This window comes from Nannospalax galili, unplaced genomic scaffold (genome assembly GCF_000622305.1).
Source record: "Nannospalax galili isolate Female #2095 unplaced genomic scaffold, S.galili_v1.0 scaffold290, whole genome shotgun sequence".
Lineage (NCBI taxonomy): Eukaryota > Metazoa > Chordata > Mammalia > Rodentia > Spalacidae > Nannospalax > Nannospalax galili.
The window spans coordinates 7,418,902-7,426,687 of NW_008331486.1; the positions used below are offsets into that span (position 1 = coordinate 7,418,902).

The 7,786-nt window shown below is 51.3% G+C and overlaps 1 long non-coding RNA gene across 1 annotated transcript; it reads left to right on the forward strand.

The window, feature by feature from the left end:
- Positions 1 to 1,929: 1,929 nt before the first annotated feature.
- LOC115068667 lies at positions 1,930 to 6,685 on the forward strand. The gene is made up of 3 exons (XR_003847996.1): positions 1,930 to 2,016; positions 2,383 to 2,535; positions 6,352 to 6,685. It is a non-coding gene; the product is annotated as an uncharacterized LOC115068667 (long non-coding RNA).
- The last annotated feature ends 1,101 nt before the right edge of the window (positions 6,686 to 7,786 follow it).

A 7,786-nucleotide genomic window follows, 5' to 3' on the forward strand; every position in this document is an offset into this window, starting at 1 on the left:
CAAGAAAAAATATTGACAAGGTTGATAGTGTTAACTTTCTTAGGTGTGGCAATATGGTCACTTATGAGGTTGTTCTTTTTGTAATGTTTTATTTTTTTAAATTTTATTTTATATGTATGGGTGTATTGCTTGCATGTAGATAAGTGCACCTGTGTCATGCAATGCCCGAGGAAGACAGAAGAGGCTGTCGGATCCCCTGGAACTGGAGTTACAGACAGTTGTTAGCTGCCATGTGGGTGCTGGGATTCAAACCTGGGTCCTCTGCAAGAACAGTCAGTATTCTTAATTGCTGAGCCATCTCTCCAGGCCCACACACAATTTAAAAAGGACTTGGGCCCATTGTGGTAGTGCACGCCTTTAATCCCAGGACTCGGGAAGCAGAGGTAGGCAGATCTCTGTGGGTTTGAAGCCAGCCTGGTCTACATAGTGAGTTCCAGGCCAGACAGGGCTACGTAGTGAGACTCTGTCTCAAAAATAAATTAATTAATAAACAAATAAATAAATAAGGACTGGGATGTGATTCGGTTGTTAAGTGCTTACCTAGTATGCATGAAGTACTAGACTCCATCCCTAGCACCGTGTTAAACTGGACCTAGTGGTGCATGCCTGTGATCCCAGCACCTGAGTTGGAGGTGGGAGGGTCAGAAGTTCGCAGTCATCCTTGGCTACAGAGTTGTAGCTAACTAATTAACTAACTAAAAATAATAAAAGAGAACAAAGCCACTCTCCCGTGGCTTCCACTGCTCTTGGTGTCCCGTCACTACTCATCTGCCGTCTGCTCCGTAGTGCTGAGTCGTAGCACATTCTCTCCCCTCTCCAGGAGTGCTTCTTCCTCTCTGCAGCTCTCTAAGCTTGATCCTCTGTGTATTTTTCTCCAATTGCTTAGGAAAAGTCACTAAAAGCAGTCAGTCTTGTGTGACAGACCTATTGCAGGTCAGCGTTTTCAATCGGTGTCTCCTCCAAGTTGAAAACAGCCCTCTGAGTAACAGGACCCCTTTGCTGATGGCACCAGCCTCCTCTACAACTCTTCTCCCGTGCTGGCTCCTGTGACTCTGACAACCTCCCTCCCCCAGCAGCCAGACACCTGTCACTCTGGGGACCAAAGGCTAAGAAAAGTGCCATCACCCTCGGGTTCTGTACTTCCCCGTGCTCTGGGCTGGATCCTGGTGGCGTTGAGTGCCCTGGATGCAGCTTTGCACTGGGTTTGAATCACAGACCGGATGAGAGAAGGGAGGTTGGTGGGACCCCACTGGTCCATGGTTACAAAGGTGGCTCAGCGTAGAGCTGAGACCCACACAGGTGGTCCTTCTCCTGAGCCCACTTTGAGACAGAATCTCACTATGTAGTCAGGTTGGCCTAAAACTCAGTCCTTCGGCTCCACCTCTCGAGTGCTAGGATGATACTAGGGCGACACGTTTGTGTTACCATACCTGTCTGAACACTTGCTTTTAACGACCCTTCCGCCTCTCAGTGAATGAAAGGATGAATGATCTGTTTCAGGCTTTCTTTTTCAGAAATACAGCTGTCCTCTGGGAAATCCATGTGTGCCATCACTGACTGGGTGAATCTGGTTATGACGTGACTTTTGTGATCAGAGAAGAGGAACCAGGAGGAGGAGACGGGAGGGGGGAGTAGGGAGGAAAAGAACAACTCTAAAAGTTCCTGGTGTGCAGGATGCAGGGTGTCTGAGGAGGTGTTCCTCCTCCTGAAGCAGCCCCTGAGCACTGACACCTGGAAAGTAGGAATGCCTCTGGGCTCAGGTCCCAACGCTGACCTTCAGCTGGCTCAGAGTCTGAGGAGGGCCCCCTGGGCTGTGGTTTGATTGAGGACACAGTTTCGCAAAAGTGGACAGCGTTGCCCCAACCCATGTCTCCTGGCCTGAGTCATGCTTCCGAAAGGGAGGAGGGAGAGAGCAAGAGCCCGGAGCCCCTCGGATGTCACGCTGGCCGAGGCCTCCGGCATAACGTGGCTGAAGTCACCACCGCATGAGCTCAGGCTGAGGCACCTGGGGATAGGGTAAGATGTGAGAGAGGGCTGAGGCTGGCTCGGGGAGCCCAAGCCCAGTGGGTTCTCACTTCCTTGGCTCCCCCAAGGACATGCCCTGACTTTCCAGTCTGTGTTCGCTGTCTACCTGGTCTGGTGTGTGTGGAGCAGTGGACACAAATGCAGCCTCCAGCCGGGATAAGATGTTATTCAGAAACACAAGGTCATGCTGCTCCCTTGAAACAGGAGACAGGCCTTGGCACCGTCAGGCTCGGCTGTCTGGGTTTTGGGTTGTCCACTGTGGGAGTGTGGACAAGGGACATACTGGGTCTGTGTCCAGGTCCTTTCCTAGCCCTGCTCTGATTCTTTGATTCTTTCCTACCTGCCCCCTTACTGCAGTTCTGAGAGCTCAGAATAGAAACCCTGGGTGAAGACAGAGCGTCCAGCTGGGCCCAGCAAGGAGACCAACCCAACAGGTCTCTAATACCCCATGATGGCCATCAGGCACTTCTCAGCCACTCCTCTGAACCTCAACTGCCTCATCTCTAAAGCGTAGGTAGGGTTGGGGTATGGCTGGGGTGTGTGGCTCAGTTGGTAGAGTGCTTGCCTAGTCTACATAAGGCCCTGGTACCATCCCAGCACCCTATAAACCAGGCATGGTGGTTCATGCCTGTAATCCCAGGGCTCAGGAAGTAAAAACAGGAGGATCAGGTGTTCAAAGCCATCCGTGGCTGTGGCAGCAAGTTCAAGGCTACTCTGGGGTACATGAAACCTCACCTGAAACAAATAAAACCCTAAGCTTGGGTACAAAAGGGTCTACAAGACACACACAGCACCAGACACCAAGCCTGCAGGGCTATCTGTTTCTCTCCTCATTACGTGTGTAACAGTTATTACTACTGTTTACAAGGCCCACTCGTGGTCCTATGGCCAGCACACACGCTATCTCTTGGCTCCACTGCCCAGGAAGCAAAGCCTGTTGTCCCGCCCAGTGTTTTGCTGGGCCAGGAGTTCCCTCCGCCAGCTCAGTCTCTCCATCTGGCCCCCTCTTTTCTGACTGCTTGCTACCAGCATGCTTACAGTGTGACGCATGCACCAGCAGCAGCTCATGTGGCCTGGAGAAGTGCCTGGTCCCAAGTACAACTCAGGCTCGCAGGCAGCCAGGGGCTTGGCCAGTCCGAACTGCACCTTCTGTGCCGGGGAGCAGCAGGCTTTCGAGGCAAGGGGCTGGCAGGGGGGTGGAAGACATGGAGAAACAGGGGGCGTGCACATAAAATGTCTTCAAACCCAAGGGTACCCGGGGACAAGTGAGAGCTCAAACGATAGATATGGACAGGACCCTGTGAGACACCTCTGGTTCATGGCAATTCAGGGTTTTGCTGCTGTAGTTGGGGCAGAGGTACCCCAAGGTCTCTAGGATAAGGGGCCTGCTATGGGGATGCTCGGGGCCCAAGTTTTTGAAGCGTGGTCAGAGGGTGGGGAGATCAAAGTGGATTTCTGGAAGGGCCCTCTGTCATCCTCAGGTGCATTCTTTGGGCCACGACTACCACTCTAGTTGGGGCAGAGGCACCCCAAGGTCTCTAGGATAAGGGGCCTGCTATGGGGATTCTCGGGGCCCAAGTCTTTGAAGCGTGGTCAGAGGGTGGGGAGATCAAAGTGGATTTCCGGAAGGGCCCTCTGTCATCCTCAGGTGCATTCTTTGGGCCACGACTACCACTTCTTTCTGGGCTCCTCCACCAGCCTGTCTCAACTCACCCCAGGGGTGGACTGGGCATGGTCACTGGCCTGTGATGTCATTGGCTGTTGGGTAGGTTTGCTGTTGGCTGTCTGTGGTCAGGTGCTCTCTATCCAATCAGCTGTGCCGTGGTGGCAGGATCAGATAGACCAGCATAGGTCTGCAGAAGACTGTCCATCAGTGTGTGAGTGGGTGAAGGGAGGCCTCACTGTGTAGAGGCCTGAGTGCTGGGCCTTATCCACTGTGGCTTGGCTGCCTGCCTGCTGGCCAGGTTCCGGGAGAGCCCCAAAGCCCTCCTCTCTCTTGGATGCCTCTCTTGTGTGTTGTACTGTTATGAGTGGGGGGTGTGACCATCACACTGCATCTCCAGGCCCTGGACCTCGGTCAGGGGGTGCTGGACGTGTTTGCCCTGTGACTGTGGGAAAAGGAGCAACATCATCTGGCTTAGGGGAGTGGGTGTTGCGTAACTCCCCCCAATTTACCTCCTCTGGCTGTACTGGCACAGATTTGAGATGGGGGCACTCACAGATGAGCCAACTTCCTTGAGTGTCTAAGTAGCTGCTGAGTGTTTGTTGACTAAGTAAATGTCCAAGCACTCACATCCTGCCTCCAGTAGCTGGTTGGATTGGACACAAGCTCTCCTGAGGAAGGAACCCCCACTGGATCTCAGTTGTTAAACAGCAACTCAAAAAGACCAAATAAAATAAATTAAAATAAAATAGCAACAGCAGTGGCTCAGTGGATAAAAAGCTTACTTGCACAGCATGAGGACCCAAATTGAGATTCCCCAGCACCCACATAAAAAGCTAGGGTGGTGGTACATGCCTGTAATCCCAGCCACTGGGGAGGTAGAGACAGGAGGATCCCTAGAGCTCAATGGCCAGCCAGCCTAGCTGAATTGGTGAGCTCCAGGTCCAGTGAGAGGCCCTGTCTCAAAAAATAAGGCGTGATGATGCAGGTCATTAATCCCAGCACTCGGGAGGTAAAGGCAGGAAGATCTTTGTAAGTTCAAGGCCAGGCAGGGTTACAAAGTGAGACCCTGTTTCAAAAAAAAAAAAAAAGTGAAAGTTGATAGAGGAAGACCCCCAACGGCCACCTCTGGCCTTTGCACACACAGCAGGCACCGTGGCACGCCAGGCATTCATGAACACATACACACACGTAAATAGCAACAACAATACCAATAGCAGACGTAGCTCACCATTAAACCACACCTAATACAGGAGATCTGAAATAAAAGTGTGATAAAGGGCGTGGGGAATGGTTTAGCAGCGGGAAAAGATGCTTGCCACCAAGCCTCAGGACCTCAGTTCTATCCCCAGGACCCATGTGGTGGAAGGAGAGAACTGGCTGCTGTAAATTGTCCTCCGACCTCCACACAAGCACTGTGGCACTCACCCCCCCACCCCACCTCAACACACATACACATACATTAAATAAAAAAGTAATTTCAAGTCAGGCATGGTGGTGCATGCCTTTAATCCCAGCACTTGGGCAGGGGATCTCTGTGAGTTCAAGGCCAGCCTGGTCTACATAGTGAGTTCCAGACCAGCTGTGGCTACAGAGAGACCCTGCCTCAAAAAGACCAAAAACATTTTTTTATTTATTATTTTTGTTTTGTGTGTATGAGTGTATTACCTATATGTATGTAAGTGCACTATATGTATACATGCCGTGCAATGCCCGCAGAGGTCAGAAGAGAACATTAGATTCTCCTGGAACTGGAGTTATGGATGGTTGTTAACCTCCATGTGGGTGCTGGGAATTGAACCTGGATCCTCTGCAAGAGCAGCCAATATTCTTAACCACTGAGCCATCTCTCCAGCCCTCCTGTTTCTTTCTTTCTTTTCTCTTTTTTTAAATTTTATTATCTAGGCATGGAGACTACAGGGAGACCCTATCTCAAAAAAACAAAAAACAAGCCAGGCGTGGTGGCGTATGCCTTTAATCCCAGCACTCAGGAGGCAGACGCAGGCGGATCTCTGTGAGTTCCAAGCCAGCCTGGTCTACATAGGGAGTTCCAGGCCAACCAGGGCTGCATAGTGAGACAAACATGAAACAGAGAAATTGAACTGAAGGTGGGGCCAGGCTCGGAACTCTAAGTCCCACCCCCAATGACACACTTCCTCCAGCAAGGCCACAGCTGAAGAGTCCATGACTACCCCAAATTGCATCACCAACTGGATGTGTATACCAAATATTCAAATACTCAAGCCTATGAGGGGCATTTCCAATTCAAACCAACACAGCTCCCAACCCTAGTCTTCCACCAAAGGACCTGTGGTCTTTGGTCAGGGTGACTGCACTGGGGAAGGGGAGATACGCAGATCCTCTGCGGACAGGGGACACTGGTTCTGAATGGACACTCATTCCTGGGGACCCAAGATGAGCCTCTATTCCAGACAGTGCAGGGGCTTATGGAGATCAGGGGACCAATGGGGTTTCAGCTCAGCTCTGTCTCACTCAGGGTCCGTGGGGGTCCCTGAACCCATCCTGCAGAATTCACAGTTGGGATAGATGATCTGGTCTGGGGAGCGGGATCCCCACAGAAGTCCCCTGTCCTGTGGTGTTAGGGTGTTGCAGTGGGAGAGGCTGAGTGTAAGCCACTGGAACTACCTCTTCCTTGCAAACAGGAAACCAGGAGCCCCACTGGCCCCCAAGAACATTGCAGAGCCAAGTATTACCACTGTCAAGGAACAGAAAAAAAGCAGGGTGGTGCTTCCCATCGCGTCCTCTTTCTGCCCTCCTGTTCAGCCTTGCAGAAGATGGGTGGATCTTGGAGGATGACATTGGCATCAGAGTGATGGAATCAAACTAAAGCCCCCCAGGTTAAAGTGGATTCAAACCAAGTCCCCCAGACCAAAGAAGAATATTCAGAACAAGGAAGTAAGAAGTAAAATAATTCTAACTGCTGAGAAAGAGCTGACCTTTTCATGCTCCATACACAAGCCGGACATCACCCAAAACTTCCCCTCTCCTACTGCTGCCGGCCCCCTCCCACTGCTCCCCTGCCACTGCTGCCGGTTGTAGTTTGTGGTTTCTGCCTTTAAAAATTGCCTGTAAGCTGAGCTTGGGGCTGCTGTTCTCTCTCTCTCTCTCTGAGTGAGGCAGGAGCCTCATCTGCGCAAACGATTAAATCCTCTTGCTTGTTGCATCTCCTGGTCTAAGGACTGAGTTATTGGGGTGCAGCCTCCCGTGGATGTTGGGTACCCCAGGGGGGGGGTCCTACATTTGGGGGCTCATCTGGGATTCTGTTGCCCCCAGACTCATTTCCTCAGATCAGTAGGAGGTAAGGACGTCTTCTAGTTTGTCTTGGTCTTAATGTCTGTAAGTCATTTCTTGTATTTCTTGTTCTGGGAATGTTCCGTCTGAACAATTGTGCCTGTGCAGGACCTGTAAGTCTGTATTCTAGAAACCAGTGGGAGTGGCAGACGTGCCCAGAGGCCCCTGGTTCTGACACTCTGACCTTAAGGACCGGAGTGGTCTGGAGTGGGGAAGACGGTGTCGCCTTCCTTCCCCCAGGAGAAGAAGGGAGTTTGGCTTGGCTACTCCCCTCCCACTCTGTACTTTCAGTTCTCGAGTTAAGGGACGCGCGCCAAGAAATTCTCTGTTCTGTGTATTGTCTGTGTCTGTGTTCAGGGATCCCAAAAGTGAAAATAGATCAATCGCTAACTACCCCTTTAAGCTTAAATCTAGAACACTAAAAAAAGGTCGTGGAGAGGGCCCACAACTTATCATTGGAGGTCCAAAAAAAAAAGTGGCAGAGTCTCTGTTCCTCTACATGGCCCTCTTTTGAAAAAAGATGGCCAAGGGATGAGACTTTTGACCTTGCTACTATCTTACAGGTTAAGGAATACATTTTCCACCCAAGACCACACGGACATCCGGACCAGGTGGCCTACATAGTCACCTGGGAAGACTTGGCCCAGAACCCCACATCTTGGGCATGGCCGTTCCTACCTCCTAGAGGAACTGAAGAGACTGACCAGGGGTCTCCTGTCCCTTCTGCTCCCCTAAGTCTTACTTCTTCCCTCCTGCCCCTTCAGTCTGCCCCTGAGAAGAAGTAAA